At 39.7% G+C, this 17,683-nt stretch overlaps 1 protein-coding gene across 1 annotated transcript in view; it reads left to right on the forward strand.

The window, feature by feature from the left end:
* Positions 1-17,683, forward strand: part of WWTR1 (WW domain containing transcription regulator 1) — a 73,748-nt gene that overhangs the window by 17,757 nt on the left and 38,308 nt on the right. The gene's annotated exons all lie outside the window — the stretch shown is intronic.

The following is a 17,683-nucleotide window of genomic DNA, read 5'->3' on the forward strand; positions in this document are numbered from 1 at the left end:
GATACAGCCATGACATTTGTCCGGACTTTGTTGTGCATGTCAGTGTTGCAGCTTGCCTTTTTCGATAGCGTTTAGATACTGGCAGAGGGGAAATATTTTCTAGTCGGTCAGCGACTAGCTTTTTTACAAAAAAGCAAAGTAGTAAAGGCTGCTTTTGGTGTTTTACCTTAGGGTCTTTGAGACAAAGCTATGCCAGTCTTTAAAATTTTAATCAATACAGGAAATTCTACATAAACCACAGCTTTAAAAAAAAAAAAGTTATCTGCTGAGAGATTGCAGTTTACAAATGACTCATTCCTTTGAGTCATTTGAATGAGTATTCCTTTGATGGTGTAATTCCAGATGGGATATGCAAGAGTCTTGACCTGCCAGATCATCTCTGCTAGAACTAAATAAATACTGCAAACTCTTCCCTTATATTGAATTCTCATTTTTAAAAGAAATTATTTTATTTCAACTTAGAATCCTGGTAAGATCACCTCACTGTAAAACATTTAAATACAGGTATTTCAAAATAAAGATAAAAAGCTTACTGATTTGGTTTAGTTCTAAGACAATTTGGATTTTACAGGGCAAAGTTGTGCTTTCATGAACATTAAAGAAGAACTACACAATTCAAACCATGTGTAGGTTTGTTAAATTGTGTGGTGAATTGCTTGGAAAGGAAGATCGTATGCGTGAGTTTTATTCCAAAAGAGGGCTTTTTTGAAAAAAGTGTGTTTTAATGCGATCTGCATGCACGAAATAGTCAACAAAGTACCATTTTTCACTATTTGATATAAATAATTTTGTCTTTAATTCATGTGTTTGGAATTTTTAAAAAAATTGTAACGAAGATTAACAGCAAACAAGCATAAGAAGTTGATGATAAGACTGTCATTTAATATATTTTGTAATGGATTATTAGTCCAATATGAAAGAATTTCCAATATATTTTAGTGTATTGGTTTCCAGTGGTTGAAACTGGACTGAGAGGTAACTGATTGGCGTTCCATTCCAGTCCATCACTGCAGGATGATTGAATACAACATTTGGTCTCTTATTTCCATATTTTTTTTGTTCTTGGTAAGCCAGGAAATTTTACTACTAACTTGAATCTGGAGCTGGTTGGATGCGGCTGAGTCGCAGAGGTATTTAATTGGAAGGTGCTAGGTGAGGGGAATGTATTTATCCTTGTAACAGACTTGCAGGATGTTTATAGAGCTGTGGCTGAAATCGGTGGATATGATTCATTATTTTTACTTTGTAATTCTGAGAGTCACCTTTAACAGATCCATTTCTTTGTATCACATATCATCTGGGTGGGATCAAAATAGTGGGTTTTTTTGTTGACGTGACATTTGTAATTGGTGTAATGACTAGAGTGTGTTTTAGTCCTTCATCTGCATTATTAAGCTAATTCTACTTTCACTTAATGCTTATCTGCTGAAAATAATCTAAAGCAAGATGATGATCACTTTAAACATAAGTGAGGCATACACACTTGTTCTTCATTTCACAGAGCTGGTTTGGCCTTACTTTTCTGTATGAGGTCAAACCTCAGATATTGGGGCTAATTATGCTATAAAAGGGACTACAAATTTAAATCCGGAGTTGATATATGACATACCTTCTGACATGATCGTATGGACGTGGAGCCCAGGTTCTTTTTGCTGTTGAATAATACCATTGTTACTGAAAATCTTCAGCATTTATACAGCAAAGAATATTGTTGTATAAATATAAAACAAATTTATATAACAAAGAATACTTTTCTTGAGGTTAGTAAAAAAATGAAACTGCTAAGATACAAATAATGTCTTTTTCTGTGTCAGTGAGAAAGATTTATCCATGAAGAGTACTTTAGTTTAAATGCCTCAAATGTGAGCGAGTGAAAGAAGATCCCTTTTCAAAGACATCTATCCACTTTAAACAATTACTGCTTGTGACCTGAACTCTTTACTTGCAGAGTGTTTGAACAGTTACTCATTTCTAGCTAACATTTGTGGGAGGGCTGATTCTCAGGCCTCATTCAATGCACCTACTGAAATACAGTGTGGCTTTTTGTGATTCTTGCGGTGTTAGAGGCTGTGCTAGCAATGTAAATTAATACAAATGCCTTTAAAGGCTTTTCTTGAAGAGGCAGAATGTGAGAGTCTCTCATTTGAAACACTTCTTTTATTTTTACAATACCTTATGTATATCTTTACAAGAAAATTCTGAAGAGCTCACTAAACTAGCAACCTAGAAGATTTTTGTTTGACTGCTGATGAATGCAGTTTTTAATTGTTAACTTTGTTTAACTTACTTGTTGATCTTATTGTTAGCAGTCACATTATTGATGACTTGTAGCTTTTCTTCAGTGATAGAACTTTTACTGAAGACATAGGAAATCTCTCTTTTATTGAAAATTGATAGATAACAGCCATTCTTTTAAGACTACATAATTCAGCAGTGCAGTCTGTGTTCCTTTAGCTGTTGGGAATTGCAGTGCATCTAAGAGCCTCAGCCCCGAGTGCCCTATTGCTGGAGAAGGTACAAGCATTATTTCTCCAGAAGAAGAAAGGACCATCTTGGATACACTCTGCTTTGCTTTATCTTGCTGTGGATGACCACTTCTTACTTGCCCTGAAGTCAGTGGATGTTTTACCATTCATTTCAGTAGAAATAAGACAGGGAAGTTCAGTAGAATGGCTATGTCTAGATTACATCTTTAATAAAAGTATTAAGCATCTGTTTAATAGGTTAATAAGAGTTGGAGGTTTTGGCTCTCACTAAGCAAAATATTGACCAAAATCAGTTGGAGTGTTGGATTAAAGTCCACAATATTTGGCACCTGAGGGAAAACAGCTGATCCCTATCTGGAAGGATTTTTGCTTTGTAGAAAGATGAAAGAGAAGTGTAAGTATCCATCAGAAATTGTTCATATAGCTGCTTACAGACAGACAAAAGCAAGCCACTGCTGCATAATACAGGGGATAATGAATTGATTTCCATAACTGCCAGAGAATACTCTCCAGCTCTTGCTGTGAGGAAGTTTTTTGTTGCAGGAGTTTGGCCCAGCTCCTCCCCTCCTCCTCCTGTTCCTTTCTGCTGATGCGAGGTGGGACTGTGGAAGTGGGTTTCATTTTGACAAATTGAACAGGTATGTTAGTGTGTATGATGCAGAGTCTTGGTTTTAGGTACCTCACAGTTGCCAAAAAGAAAGGGACCTCTATCGTACAGGATACAGAAAGAATATCATGTGTTGGAACATCGTGGAAATCGCTTGTTCTGGGAATAGCCACCATTATTTCCCTGACCACAGAGTTGTAACTGCATGGTTGGACTGAAACTCAAAGGGTGTTTCCTTCTGCCAAAGACTCCATTCTCTTGCTGGGGTTTTGTAGCTGGATGCCTCTTCCAGAAATTAGTCCTTGAAGCTGATGCACCTCAGCAAGGCACACGGAAGCTCCCACCTGCTTGGGCAGTGCTTCACCCTCTCTGGACTCAGCAGGCTGCCTGCCTGCTGTGAAATACAGCACTAAGTGAATTTTGTAGTCGTGGCCGTGCAGAACTTGTGAAGTTTAATTTTCCTCACATCAAAGTGTAGTGAATAACTCCTGCTGATCTTCAGCTGATTACACTGGGGAGAGGCTTGCTGGCCTTTTATAGCCTTTTTTACAAACTGGGTGGCTGGCAACTCACTTCTTTAGAAACAGAAGCCAGGCATGCATTCTACAGGAAGAAAGATCAGGGGGACTTGAAACTTGTGAAGAGCTTGCAAGCAATTTAGTGCCTGCACAACTACGACTTCTCAACCCATCATTTTTCCCCCCCTCCGTTGACATTCATGTTTATAGTAACCAAGCCCATTAACCTCTTTTTTCTACGAAACTTCCCACTGCTTTATTAGGTCCAGTTTTTATTTCTCTGCACAGGCTTTATTTTTGACCCCTTTATTTTGACAGCTAAAGCTGTCTTTAGTTATGTTCTTGCATATTATTTCTCTGGCTTGCTGACTCATTCACTAGACAGGATGAAAAGTTCACAGTTAAGAGACATCTAGGTGCTTTCCTCCATCTCCTTTCATGTGTTCTCGTACCTTCCTTACTGCACACTACTGAACTTGTTCTGAAGGCAGAAATACTGTCTTCTCACTGGAGTTCCTGTGGTGTCCTTTGGTGAGCTGTGCCAGTCCCATGGATAGCCTTGTAAACCTTCCCGATCTCTTCAGTCCTTTTCCTAGTTAGGAGAGATTGCCTGTGAAACAATGATTGGATCTGTAGTTTTCCACCAGATTTGAGGTTCCAAATGTGTGTCTAGTAAAATAAAAAAGAAATTCATAATCTGGCTGTCTGATTTGTGGGCACAGTCAGGCAACTGCTTGTCATGGCCCCAAGCCCATTGTTGTTCAAGAAGCGTTTGGATGACTCTCAGATACCTGGTTTAACTTTTAGGTTGCCCTGTGTGGAGTCGGATCCTCCTGGGTCCCTTCCAACTCAGGATATTCCATGTTTCTATGAAATAATTCCGCATTTATTTAATAAGAAGTCCAACTGAAATACAGGGGACTGTTTTCCAGGTAAAAAGCTGGTCTAAAATACTTCATTCCTACTAGATTTTACAGATCAGATTTTAGATACCAGATTTTAAATGGTTTATTAGGAAATTTTGCAGCGTTCTACGACACTGCCTTTTTTGAGTCGGTGTCACATTTTTCATAGTTACGTTACAGCATTCTAATATTAAAAAAAGTCACACCTTTTCTGAGGATAGCAAGCATCTTTCTCTTCCCCCTGCCCCAAAATCACATTTGCTAGCCATTTGTTACCTGATCAGTCACTCTCTTTTGCGTTACTAAATAAATAGGCTTAGGGCCTGTGTCTAAGCTGCTAATAATGTAGTTACTATGTGCTGCTTCAACATCACAGCATTATTCCTTTTAAATACAGCACAGTATATTCCTTTGAAATGTACACTACTTCTGATACTTGTACCAGTAATCCTCAAAGAAGTGCGTGCTTGTCCTTCTAATTGAACAGTGCACTCCACTGTAAATCGGGGAGATGCGCCTACACTGTTAAATGTCTGATATTTTTATACGTTATTCTCAGTTTAGGGGGAAGTCTTGCTTGTCCACATTCATATGTAAATTTTTAAAAGACAGATTTCCTTTCAAATAGACTACATTTGATCAGAATACTACTACAGTGTCAGAATTCACAGCAATTCCTTATGTTCAGCTAAATCTTATTTGAAATTCTGGCCTCATTTTAAAATTATCAAATTACGTACAGAGAGCACGAATGCAGAACTGTCACCCTTCCTCGGCTGAGGTCAACTGTCAGCTACCAGACATTGTTTCTTTATTTTGGAAAGGTTTTATTTGAGCAAAGACTTGGTCTTTTAACCAGATCCTGCTTTTCATCTGTTTTTCGTGGCAAAAGATCACATTTCCCAACCATTTGCAAACAGTGACTGTCTGGCAGGATTTCCTGGATACACAGTAGTTTGAGATTGTAAAAGGCCAACTTTCTGAACTCTGGTGATTAGTATGGTTATTTGTACTGCCTTTTCTTCCATGGGAACTAATCAGCTCATCATACGGAAGGTAGAAGTAGAGTCCAAGAAAAATTGATCTGCTAGCTAGTCACCCCTACCATGAATCATAAAGAAAAAAAAAAAATCAAAACAGGACACCTCCTGACCTCAGTGTACTCAAACTTTCTGAAGAGTTGGAACCCGGTATTTTGGGAGTCAACATTTTGTAAAAAACTCCTGAAAAAGTTATTTATAACCTGATCCCATTTTTGTGTAGTAAGGTGACGTACTGAGGGCCCATGAGTTAAATTTGTGTGAGCAGAAGGCAGTGAATAACCAGTGCTGACTGTGAAAAGAACCATTTCTTTATTAAACTTTTTTTTTTTATATTCTAAGCTGACCTACAAAACTAAAAGCAATGGGGTAATAAAAACATGTAAACCCACAGCTGCTACAAGAAATTCAACCAAGTTTAATTTGTTTCCTGTGAGTCAATGCACTGAAAAAAGTGGTGGGATTTTTCTCATGTGCATATGCCATGTAAGAAATTGAACCCTTTGAAATTTTCCCTGTTCTGAGGGAACCCCCTAAATGGGTAATACGGAATGGTAGCGGAGATGTTGGTATCAATTGATGAGACAGGTTTTTGTCATTATTTTCATAGAGTCCATCAGATGTTTCTTCAGGTCCTGAAAGTGAGGGTGTTTTTTGGATATCAGGAATCCTAATGCATTTCTTCCTGATCTTACAGGCAAGAGGAGAGGGCCGTTCTCCATTTTCCTTAGCATACATCAGTTGATGTTGGTTGATTGCTTTCCTTTTCCTCGCCTCATGAGGACTTGTGAAGAGGGCAACATTCTGTTCTGCCTTCTGTCTGTTAAAAATTATGTTTATCCTGAATTGTCTTCTTACTGTATTCTCAGTAGCGATAAAAAAAGTCCAAGTTGAGGAAGTAGGATGAAATCCTGATCCATTCAAGTTCATGGGTGTCTTGGTATTAGTTTAAATGAAGCAGATTTTCTCCCATTGACCTTTCTTCCATAAAATAAATTCAAAGGAATCCTGATATCCTGTTTCTCTGCCCATATTGTCCAGAGTCTAACTTTTTTCCACTGTATGAATGAGATCTAAGGTTTTGGGTTTTCAGGGTTGGGGGGCAGGCTGGTTAGTTGGTTGTTTTTTCAGTCTCTGTGGAGCCTCTGCCCCTCTGGCTGTGCCCGCTGCAGGAGTGTCACCTGTGTGTGGTTACCACTGACGAGCAGGCTCGTTAGTACAGACCCCGGTGCAGGAGGGCAGGGTTCTCAAACCTGCAAAATACTTGGGCAGTACGACTCTTTCAAGTAACCACGTGTCCGCATCCTTATATACATATTACACGTTATAAAGGAAATTTAGAAGTGTTTGTTTAACTTCAGACACAGGTTTGAAAGAATGCTTCTTATTCTACAGCATGTAACGCTGAAAGGAAAGCAGGGATCGAAAGCTGAAGTTTGGTGGTTAGGTAAGCAGCATGAAGCTCAGACCCATTCTTATCCCTCTAAGTGTTTCCATGTACAAGCACCACTCCCAGTGAAATCAGTAGAAGATTTGCTTCCTCAAGGAGTGGGGAATCTTGTAATGCAACAGGGAGCTGCCCTTTTTTCAGTGTCTGCTTCTTTCATTAAATCTACAAAATAAAAGTGTGATGTGTTGCATCACTGGCAAGCTGATAGAACTTCAGCACTTACAGTTAACAGTCGCAAAGTTGTTCCTGACAACATTTCAATAACAAAAAAATTGCTTTCTAAAATACTGAGAGATTTGAGGGGCTTGAAATTTAAAATAATTCTAGCTACTTCACAGCTACTATTGTGATAGATAAATATACATCCAAAATAATTTTATTAACCTGAATAATTATCTGTGATATAAGGAATGAAACTTGTTGCCTAAACATTATTTTTAATAGCTTATGTCTTAACTAAATCATAGGAGAAAATGCTTTTGCCAAAATAATTTTGGCAAACTAGTTAAAAGTCTTACTGACAGGGTGTAAATCTCAGTGTGAAGAATTAGGGATTTGGGGCTTTGAGGAAAACCAAAATATTTTAGGATCTAGTTTGTTTCTGCATGTCTGTTGTACTGTAGCCATTGGCTTTTGAATGAAAATACAAAGATTGCTGCCTGTGAAGTTCAGAGAGCAGAAGCTGTTTTTACTTTTTTTGGAGCTTAATAAATGTACTGACCTGAAAGCTGAGGTTGTGAGAATAATCTCTGAATGAGAGTTGCAGTACCAGCAACTGCTCTGCACAGACGTGTGTATTTTGAGCCAGAGTGCTCAGTTTCCAGTGAAGGAGAACCGTCTGTTTGGGGAATTATATTCCTGAAGCCAATTCATGTTATTGTTCGGAAACTCTGACCAAGCAGAACTGGAAGAAGAGAGCTTGTCGTAGGAAAAAGTTAGAACAACTGCTGTGCATTTGTGGAAGGAAATTCTAGAGACTGTGGTAACACCATTTTGTTGTCTTTCTAAGAAATGCTGGTCCCTGTATGATATGAAAACAGCAGGTAGACAGGATTGCAGATGTGCCTAATTTTGGAGTGGAAAATAATTTATTTCTGCAACAGAAACCTTTTACAAAAGTGTGCTTGAATATATTGCAATGATCTGAAGCTCTTGACAGTTATTCTTCAAATTACAAAGAGAAAACGACATGATGGTTTAGGTAAATAGCACAAAGAGCAGAGATTTATTGTTATTATGATACTGAGTTCAACCCTATTAATTCTCTGATCAAAAGGGCACCGGTACTGGGAAAAAAAATCCTGTTTCTTAAATGCACATGCAAAATGTACAATGCTCTGGAAACATTAATGGTGATTTTCTGACAGATTCAGAAAGCAAAACATGAAATAAAAATCTAGACTGCAGAAGCGAATTCTGGGACCGAATTCAGCAGTGTCATACGTTTCTCTGCCTCTGGCCAATGCAGTTGGATACAACTTTAAAAGAGACTTTTTCCATAACTTCATAGGGATTTTATGTGCTCTTTTGTTCTGGGTTGCTTGTCTGTCCTACTATCTGTTCTTGCTCGGGGAAGATTTTGATTATTTCCCTATAAGGGGATTCTGTGTAGTTGAAGCGGGGTTTCTTGTTTGTTTGTGGATTTATTTATGTTTACTGGTATGCAGAATGTGTTAAAATAATAACAGCTTGTCTAGAAATGCCAGCTTGGTAGTAAAAGAATATTTATTAGATTGGGTTGCTTCTCCCTTCCTTCTTACAAAGCAGCACCATTTTATATTTCATGTATGTAAACCCTCATTGTTCATAAATATGGTCACTTTTGACACGGCTTTTGTACTGATAAATAGAGGCATTCACAACAAAACCTGATTGTAGCCCTCTAGCTCAAGTGGAGGACAGTCAATTATTTTTTCATCCTGTAACCTATTTAACAATTTCTGTAACTTTATTAGTCTGAAAATGTCATGTATCTCTCACAAAGGAACATTTTGTCTTCAGATTATTACATTTTTCCCCAAAATAAAATAAACATGGTTTTAATAGAATCATTAATATGTCTCTTTAAATATGAGTGCTACAGGCACTCATCAAGTAAACAAATGCATTAATACCATTATATATTGTATACATTAAAAAATCCCATAAGAATGTTTTATAGAATAGTTTCATTCAGTACCTTTTTTTCTTTCTCTCAGGAATTGGGATTTCATCCAAATTCTAAAGGTTAAGTTTAAAACAACTCAAAGGTTGTTTTGTTTCCATTTGTATAACTAGTTTAATGTTTTTTAAGTCCTCAACGTATCCCAACAATGGAATCAGTCAGTTACAGGGAAGCTCAGTAGGACGTTCTTAAAGTTCTCTTCACAGTAGCAAATAATGCTGAAACTATTTCAGGAAAAGAGCAACTTTTTTCACTGAAGAAGTTATTTGAATTAGTACTTAACATAGGATAATAAATATTCAAATACTTATGTAATGTTCCAGCTTCCAGATTATAAATTATGATGAACGTGCAGCAGGAGAACAAAGTCCATGGTTCAATCAGTTTAATAATTACTTGTGTCTCCTTGTTAAAGCTTCATGAAATTTTCATGAAACGTTATTGGTGTCCGAAAAAGCAAGTGCCATGAATTTTATTAGCTGAACCTGCAGGTTGAAATACTGTAGACCGTCACTTGAACCTACTGCAGTAATGAATAGTTGAACTATTGAATGTTAGTTACTAATTTCTGCGCTTTCAAAGGAGAAGTGGTTGAGACATACTGGGGTTTATGTGTTTCTGTGCTTTTAGTGATACAATGAATGATAAAATCTTGTTTTTTCCAACTGTGGAAATGAACAGTATAAATGAAATCAACAGCACGCAGCTTTAAACTCTTCTGCCTAATAGGTATTTTCTCTTCATATGTATATACCGTGTGTGTGATCTTTTGCAAAATATTATTAACATTTTGGCTTTGAACAAGGCAAACTTTTTTGCTTTCCAGATTAACAGCGAATAGTGTCAGCAGATAATTAAAATGCTGAAGCTAGAAAATAATACTTCACAGCTGTTCTGGCTGCCTACCACCAGTTGTTTCAAGGATATCAATAGGGGCCACCCGGAGTGCTCTGTAGCAGCTGTAAACGTGGACTGGGTACACTCACTTATTCCTGAGTGCCAGGGAGGGCTCTGACTGCCCTAAGAATAGGCAAATGTCTTCCATTTAAGAGAAGGGAGTTGTAGAAGTTCTTCACACTAAGAATCTAGTAAAGCATGCGTTCGTTGATGTCTATTTTTGGTATAAAATGAAAATGCTGCTGATTTCTGTGAATCTCTCCCGTTCCTCCCTTCTCTGTCAGAAATCACTAGACCACGAGGGAATATGGCATAGCCTGAAACTAACCCAGCCATCTCACAACTGAAGCTGCTCCGGCTGCAGGGTGCTGCCGAAAGGAGGGGCCTGGCCCTGCCCTCGGATTTCCAAACCTCTCGCTCTGTTTCGGTGCGAGTAGCAGCCGGGGGCTGCAGGGTCAGTCGGATCACTCTGTTAATCTAGCTGAAATAATAGTGAGCAAGGTTTGTTCCATAGGTTCAGAAAGGTGAGCGAGGTGTCCATTCATGTCGCCTTGCTGTCCCGTGACTGTTGGGGCTGACACAGGGGGAATGGCCAGAGTGTGCCACACGCGGTCGGCCACCCATCTCAGCAGTGCTGTGGCCAGGAGACCAGAGATTCTGGTAGCCAGGTGCAGGCTACCTGCTTGCGGTTCTTTCACGCAGTCTGCCAGGATTGAGTTGTGACCTTAAACTGCCTCGTGTATTGTTTGTGATTTAGAACCACAGAAAAATAGATCAGTCTTTAAAACTGGCTTTTGTTTCATTTGCAACAGCCTAAGTGCCCCATGGTCTGCCCCAGAGGCTTGGAAACATCAAGAAGCACCAACACCTTAGTCAAGTCACCTGTGCTAAACAGCAGGAAGGGCACTGCAACTGTCTGATTTTCCTGCTGCAAAGTGCTGTCCCAGAGGAGGACAATCGTACCCATTTGTCAGGTTTACCAGCACTCTGTACCATGTGCCTGCGGCGTGGCCCTGGGCGCGGGCCAGTGCCAGACAAACACTCTGTGTCTGTACGTAGCCAGCCATGCACACACCAACAGTCTAACTCACCCTGGGCAGGTGCTTGGGTGGTACCACCACTATGGATTTTTTAAAAGAACTCATTATTTCTCACATACCTTCTTAGAGGAGATGGGACCCATCTAAAAATAAATGTGTATTCCATTTGTGTGTATGAGAAGGAAGGTAATAGTATTCTTGAGTACCTGGAAGAGAGCCAGACCTATCAACTGTTCTTTATATGATGTTGGAGAGTGTCAGGCTAACGGAGAAGTACTTGTTCTGCAGATAGCATTCATTTTTAATGTGGCTGTTACAGGTGATAAAGCTGCAAGAGTAGGATGTGATAGATGTTGTCTGTGTGGAATGCCATTTTTACTCATTATTTGATAAAAATATTTTTGTGAATTACTGTGTCTTCACAAGGTAGTGTAAAGAAAGGCTCTACTCCTTCATCAGTTCATCTGTTCTAGTGCTCATGCTATGAAAATGGATTTTTATTTCCATTTAACTGCATGAAAGGGTGTATCTGCTTGAGACAACCCCATGACTTACACTAACCCCCGCTGCCCCACCTCTGTGATTTCTAAATATGCCAGGCCCTTTCAGGGACAGTTGAAGTCACTGGATGCTGTGTTTTGAACACAAAAGTGATACCTATTTTGTAAGGTCAGAGCCTAGATGGTTTCAGAGTGCTCCCTGAAATTACCGGATACGTCTGAATACATTGTATTCATGGTCTGTACAATGAGGACAGCCTTGCGAAATGGAATGGAAACCTCTGAAGTTGCACTCTGATGATTTACTCATTATCTTTCAAAAACAGTTTGTTACATCTGTCACTAGAACAGTTTGAGAATTTTGCGGTAAATATGGGATGAAGCAGTGTGCTAGATAAAGAAAATACTTAACAGCATGTCAGTAACTGAGCCTTTGAATAGTCAAATGCACTTGGTAAGTAAAGCTCTGGAAAAATAGTGTGTGGTTATATAATTAACAATGGTGTCACAGTGCACAACCATGAGAGGACCAGAAGAAGCTAACACTGAGTATGTTATTTTGGTTCATTGTATTAAACTTTTCACATTCCTTTTTTTGTGTGTGTAATGTAAACATAAGCTAAAAGAAAAGACTAAGACAACTGCAAACCTAATGAAATTGATGCTTTGTCTGCACAGTCTGGCATGTAAACTGTCTATGCCAGTAAAGGTTTTTCTCCAAACATGTTCTGTGTGGGCTCATGCCAGAGTGGAGCTCATGGTTTTTAACAAGATGTGATTCAGATCATAATTTAACTCAGTCCCATTTCCACTTGTTTGCATTTAACAGAGCTGTAAGCAAGTGACAAGCCATAAAAATTGGGTTATCCTACTGACATTATTGCATGATCTTCAAGCTTTTTGTTTGTAAGAGCAGTGACTGTGTCTCGCACGTGTGGAAGGTAGTTGCCACATTGTGGGGACTGTTGCAATCTGCTTAATGAGTCGTAGTTACCAAACGCACAGGTGGGTCGGTGATGTTAGGACACGGTGCTGTAGTTTCTGTAAAGCCTTTCCATGTTATGAGGAGAGGCAGGACTTGGTTCTTGAAATTTTCCAGTCAGTGGTGAGAGAAGCAGAGAAGCAGCATGGCAAAGGAAGAGGAATGCAGCTGCCTGCTGCAGACAGAACAGTGCATTCTCATGCAGTTACTGAACCACGTCCTGCCCCGTTTTTGTGCATGTAATGGCCATGGAGAAGACAGAATGTCTGCAAGGAAATATAAAATATTTGTATGTATACATCACAATATATCCCATACTAAAAGTTCATCTTTTGAAACTAAAGCTACTTGAAGTTGAGAAGTAATTAACCCATTAGTATTTTGTTAATAATTAAGAAGAGTGCTTAATGGAGGATGCTTACAAAGAAGCATTCACAAATTCTCTTTTAATATCCAAGGGAGCACATAGCACATGTATAGTTTTCTTACTAGAGACAATCTAAAATGTTTCTTGCTTGACTTTTTTAATGAACAGTAAATTGCTCCCCCTTTCACGATTAGAAAGGTGGCAGCAATAACTGAAGTGCATCCCGAAGTCTGCAGAGGCAGCAGGTGTTGGCCTAGGGTGACCTTGGCGAGACGTGGGACAGGGACAGCGCTGAGGGCGATAGGCTGCGTCGGGTCTGGGGAGGAAGAATTTTTCTAGTTGTTGTGGCACCCCCCAGCCAGTCCTCCCACGGCTTCCAACAGCTGCCATAAGCTGCTGTAAAATATCGCTTAATTATAGAATTTCCTTGATACTCTTCATCCCTGTCAGAGATTCCTGGCCCCACCCTTGATCAAACTAACCACCTTCAGGCAAGGCGTTTGTGGTGTATTACAGTGGCACTGCTGCTGCTGTGATCCTTTGGGAGCTACTGGTGCTTCCCGAGGGAACAGGGGGTTTGGAGGTTTCTGAACATGCCGGTAAATGTAACTGTTGTTGGTAAGCATTTAAAAATACTCATTTGTGAGTTAATTTTTTACCCAAAACAGTATTCTTATTTTTCTGTACACAGTGGGTCTCACCATTCCCCTACTGAAGTTTCCTAGGAACAGACACTAGGCCTGGAAATCATTTTGAAGTGTGTGAGGGAAATGAGATCAAAGGTTTTCATAAGAGAAAAAGAACATTTTTTTATGCACAGTAATCTTTTTCATCCTAATTGTTACACAGGACTAAGTACTTGTGCACATTTTTTTCCATTTACCTTAGAGGGGTAAAATCATACTTCTGAAAGTCACTTCATGGTTTTTGGGGGGGGTGTGTGAATTGGTATCTAGTGACTTACTACTTTTTTTAATAAATTAAGACTGTACTAAGTAGATTTCACTTCCTTAGATTCTAGTGATGGTTTTTGAATTCTTTGTTTAATGACAAAGAATATTGGTTCTGTGGTCTTTCCTTTCGTGCTTATTCACTTGCACAATGTCAGAGATCCAGTGTAGTGGAGGCACTTCACAGCCTTTATCCTGTTCTCTTTTTAGCACGGAACAGTCATGTATTGTCTGTATATACACACAAATACCATTAATTTCTGTGGGAAATGGACACATGCATGTAGGGTGTTTCTAAACCTAAAAATCATTTCCACTTAATTTATATCTTAAGTTCTGCTCACCTGTGACTGCAAGACATAAAGGTCACTTAAAAAAGAATAAGAGAGCTAAGATTTTTAAGAAATTGGTGATACTAGACTTTTACAGATGGACAAGATTCTATGAGGCTAGTGAAGCAGTTCTCAAGAAATACGTTTTAAAAAGTCATGCCTTCACACTCCAGTTGAGTTCATTTAGCATTTGAAAATCTCAAAGTACTATGTAGTTAAACTGGTAGAATGCTAGGTTGGCTTCTCAAAATGTTGATTCCATCTACATTACTGTGAAAAATCAGTGAGTTAATTTTGTTACCTTTACACTTTCTTTTTTAATGCTATATAACTCCACCTGGCAAGGAATAATTGTGACATGAAAAAATGGCAAGTCTTAAATTTCACTTGAAGTGAACTGCAGGTGGAAAAATAGCTTTTACAGTATCTTTAACGATGTCATATTTAGAAAAAAGGCTATAAAATTTATACTGCATGAAGCCTGAAAGAAGCATTTTTTGAAATATTCAACATTTAGTGAAACCCAGGGTGTAGAAAGAGAAATTGTTGTAAATAGCTTTTATGTCAGAACTGTTTTGGAGCTTGAAACATATGTATGTATCTGATGTCTCTAACAGTAAGTGAAAACCAAACCATGCTCTTCCAAACTCATTATCTGTGAACAACCTGAATCAGTGATTCCCCGTTGTGCTCCAGTATAACAAATATTGTAAAAAGCTTGACAGAGTTTATAATCCAAGAAAAAGGATCTTTGTTTTGACCACTGAGAATACAAGATGTGCACTGGCTTTTTTTAACCTTTCTGAAGTAATTTAGCAAGAAGCTGACATTTTTGTGTATTTTTTTATTTCTGCTTCTTAAGTCTGCTTCCTTCTCTCCAATCTGCAACACAGCTCACCAAACTCCCACATCTGTTTGGCTGTTTCCCTTTTAGTAGGTAGGATCTTTAAAACGATCTGCACTAAATGCCATCTAAAGCTGATTTTATGCAGTTGTGAAGTCAAACCCTTGTGAAAACGACTGGAGTGTGAAATAAGTTTAAAAGTACAGCAAAGGAGAAGGTATTTAAGAATTTTGAGGGCACTCACAAGGCAAAGCCATGTAGGATGTTTCTTTCAATGGGAAGAAATGCAAAAAACCTCAAAAAACCTAGCACCTTGTCTGCTTGAGACAAATTATTTGAAGAGATCGATCAAGCCAAAGCTTGCTCAAGGGCAGGGGTAGGGGAATTAACTGATAGAGTGCTGTGAAATTGGCTGAGTCAAGTGCATTGCCAGTTCTAAAACAAGAAGTCATTTTGAACTGAACCCGGAGAAACAGAAAGCCAGTGAACTGTTTGCAGTTGGGACTGATGTGGTAAAAGATACTGTTGTATGAAGGTACTGGGAAAGATGAAAGCAGGCGGCTCTATTTGAATACTCTTCTGTGGGAGAGGAAATGAGGGGCTCTCTCGTGGGGCTTTACTGTCCACCCTCAGGCAGCTGACAGGAATGTACCAGGCTGATGTGTACAGTAAACAGTCGGCATTTATCCTCTGGTGCAAACAAACATAGGCTAGTAGGTACCGCCAGCATCTTGATTTGTTCTATATACTATTTATTTTCTTGATGTGAATGTACTGGATGAATATTTTCGCAGACCAATAGTTGTTGAATATTTGAATTAGACTGAAGGTTTGAAGTAAATGTAATTTAGAAAATAATTGGAAGGGGTTCACTCTTGATTCTTTTTTCCACAGAAATGGGTTTATGTGTGTTCAGGGGCACGTAGAAACGCACTTCCATTTAGCAATAGCCCTTTGTGTTGTGAGGTAAGTCCTCTAAGCTCCTTTTGTGCGGGGAGTGAGTGCCTGAAGACCTGAGGGGCACAGTATCCTGAACAGACCCCAGTTTGTCTTGGAGAGGAAACAACACAGTAATAGTAATAGTAGTAGTAATAGCGGTAGTGATAGTGCGGGTTCCTTTCATCTCTGCCGTAAGTCACCTTATTAGATTATAAAAGACAGTTGCTGAAAAATAGGTGAGAGCACTTTGCACGTTTAAAGGTAAGCCAGTGCAACCACTTGAGCCTACAGTTACCTCCTTATTCAGGGTTCTTTTTAACCCACTTAATTTCATGTATCTGGATTATAGTGCAGCCCCACAAAGCTGCAGTGCAGCTGAAGGAGGGAGGCAGCAAACTGCCCGGGAGTGCAGGGATGAATGTACGGGGACAGGGAGCTCTTGCGTCAGAGTGGCTGCTGGGGGAGAAGCTGCATGCTGGCTTCTGCCGACGGCCTTCTCTCGGGAAGGCTGACATTTTATCTAGTCCGTGAGGGAATGCGTGATGAGGCCCTGCCTTGACAAATCACTCCAGCTTTTGTACCAAATTGTGCTAAATTGATCCAATATATTCATAATTATTTTGATTAGGTCTGTTTTTAATCTGGATCCCTTTGCTGATTTGAGTCACTCTCCATAGCCTAAACCGGTTGTACTGGCTGAACCGAGGAGGTGGCAGAAGGTGGGAATGGGCAAGGCGCAGACCTGACTGGGCATTGTTTGGCCTCACGAAGTGAACTGCAGGAGAGGGGATAACTTTAAACTCTGCTGAACCTTTTATGTGTGGAAGGGCTGAATGCTTAGCACCCTTCTGGGTCAAGCCCCAACACAGATGAAGGCATTGACAGACATGAACGTGTCGTTTTCTTTGTTATTTCTGCTAGCTGTCTGCTTGGACCGTGCTGAACTGGTGGTGACAGTGAAGGCGGGCTGCTTGTGCGAGTCCTGGTCTCACAGGGGTCTTGGGCCAGCTGACTAGCTATACTAATGGTTGCTTTCATCAGGATCAGCGAGAGGGCCAAAATTACTGGCTCCTGGTTGGGAGAAAACCCGCCTTGCCTGGTGAGAGGGACCCCCTGAGAGCGTGGCCAAGGCCACTGGCAGGGCGGGAGGGGGACACTTGTTCCTGCAGTTACTGGGAGCATCTCTGGTCTGTGTCAAGAGATTGTTTTACACCAGCATGTTTTAAGTAAGTTTCTAAGGCACTAAAAGCTTGTACACCATTTCCCTTTTGCTGCTAGATCCTGCATGATAATGGTTACTGAAATGCTGTGTGGCTTGGCTCTGGCTGTAGTTTTACCAGAAACTGCACTGCAGTGCCATGAGCAAGCTCACACAATAGACTGGGATGTTGTAGCCCCAAGATAATTTTCTTAAATTTAAAAAACTTTCCATCTGTATAAAAGTGTTTCTGCCACATCATGCAGTGTCAAAGCACTGTGAGTGGACTCTTACTTGAGACAAGCTTCCTTTTTGTCCTTTTTTGTTTACAAGGAACAGAGGGACAGGGAGAAAAAGTTGGGCAATGCTTTGGCTGTGCTTGTGGAGATGTAAACAGATTTCCCAATGTTTAGCGATGGCGATGTAGCCAGAAGCGGGGGACTGGACGCGCTCCAGTGCAGTGT

This window comes from Strix aluco, chromosome 9 (assembly GCF_031877795.1).
Source record: "Strix aluco isolate bStrAlu1 chromosome 9, bStrAlu1.hap1, whole genome shotgun sequence".
Classification (NCBI taxonomy): domain Eukaryota; kingdom Metazoa; phylum Chordata; class Aves; order Strigiformes; family Strigidae; genus Strix; species Strix aluco.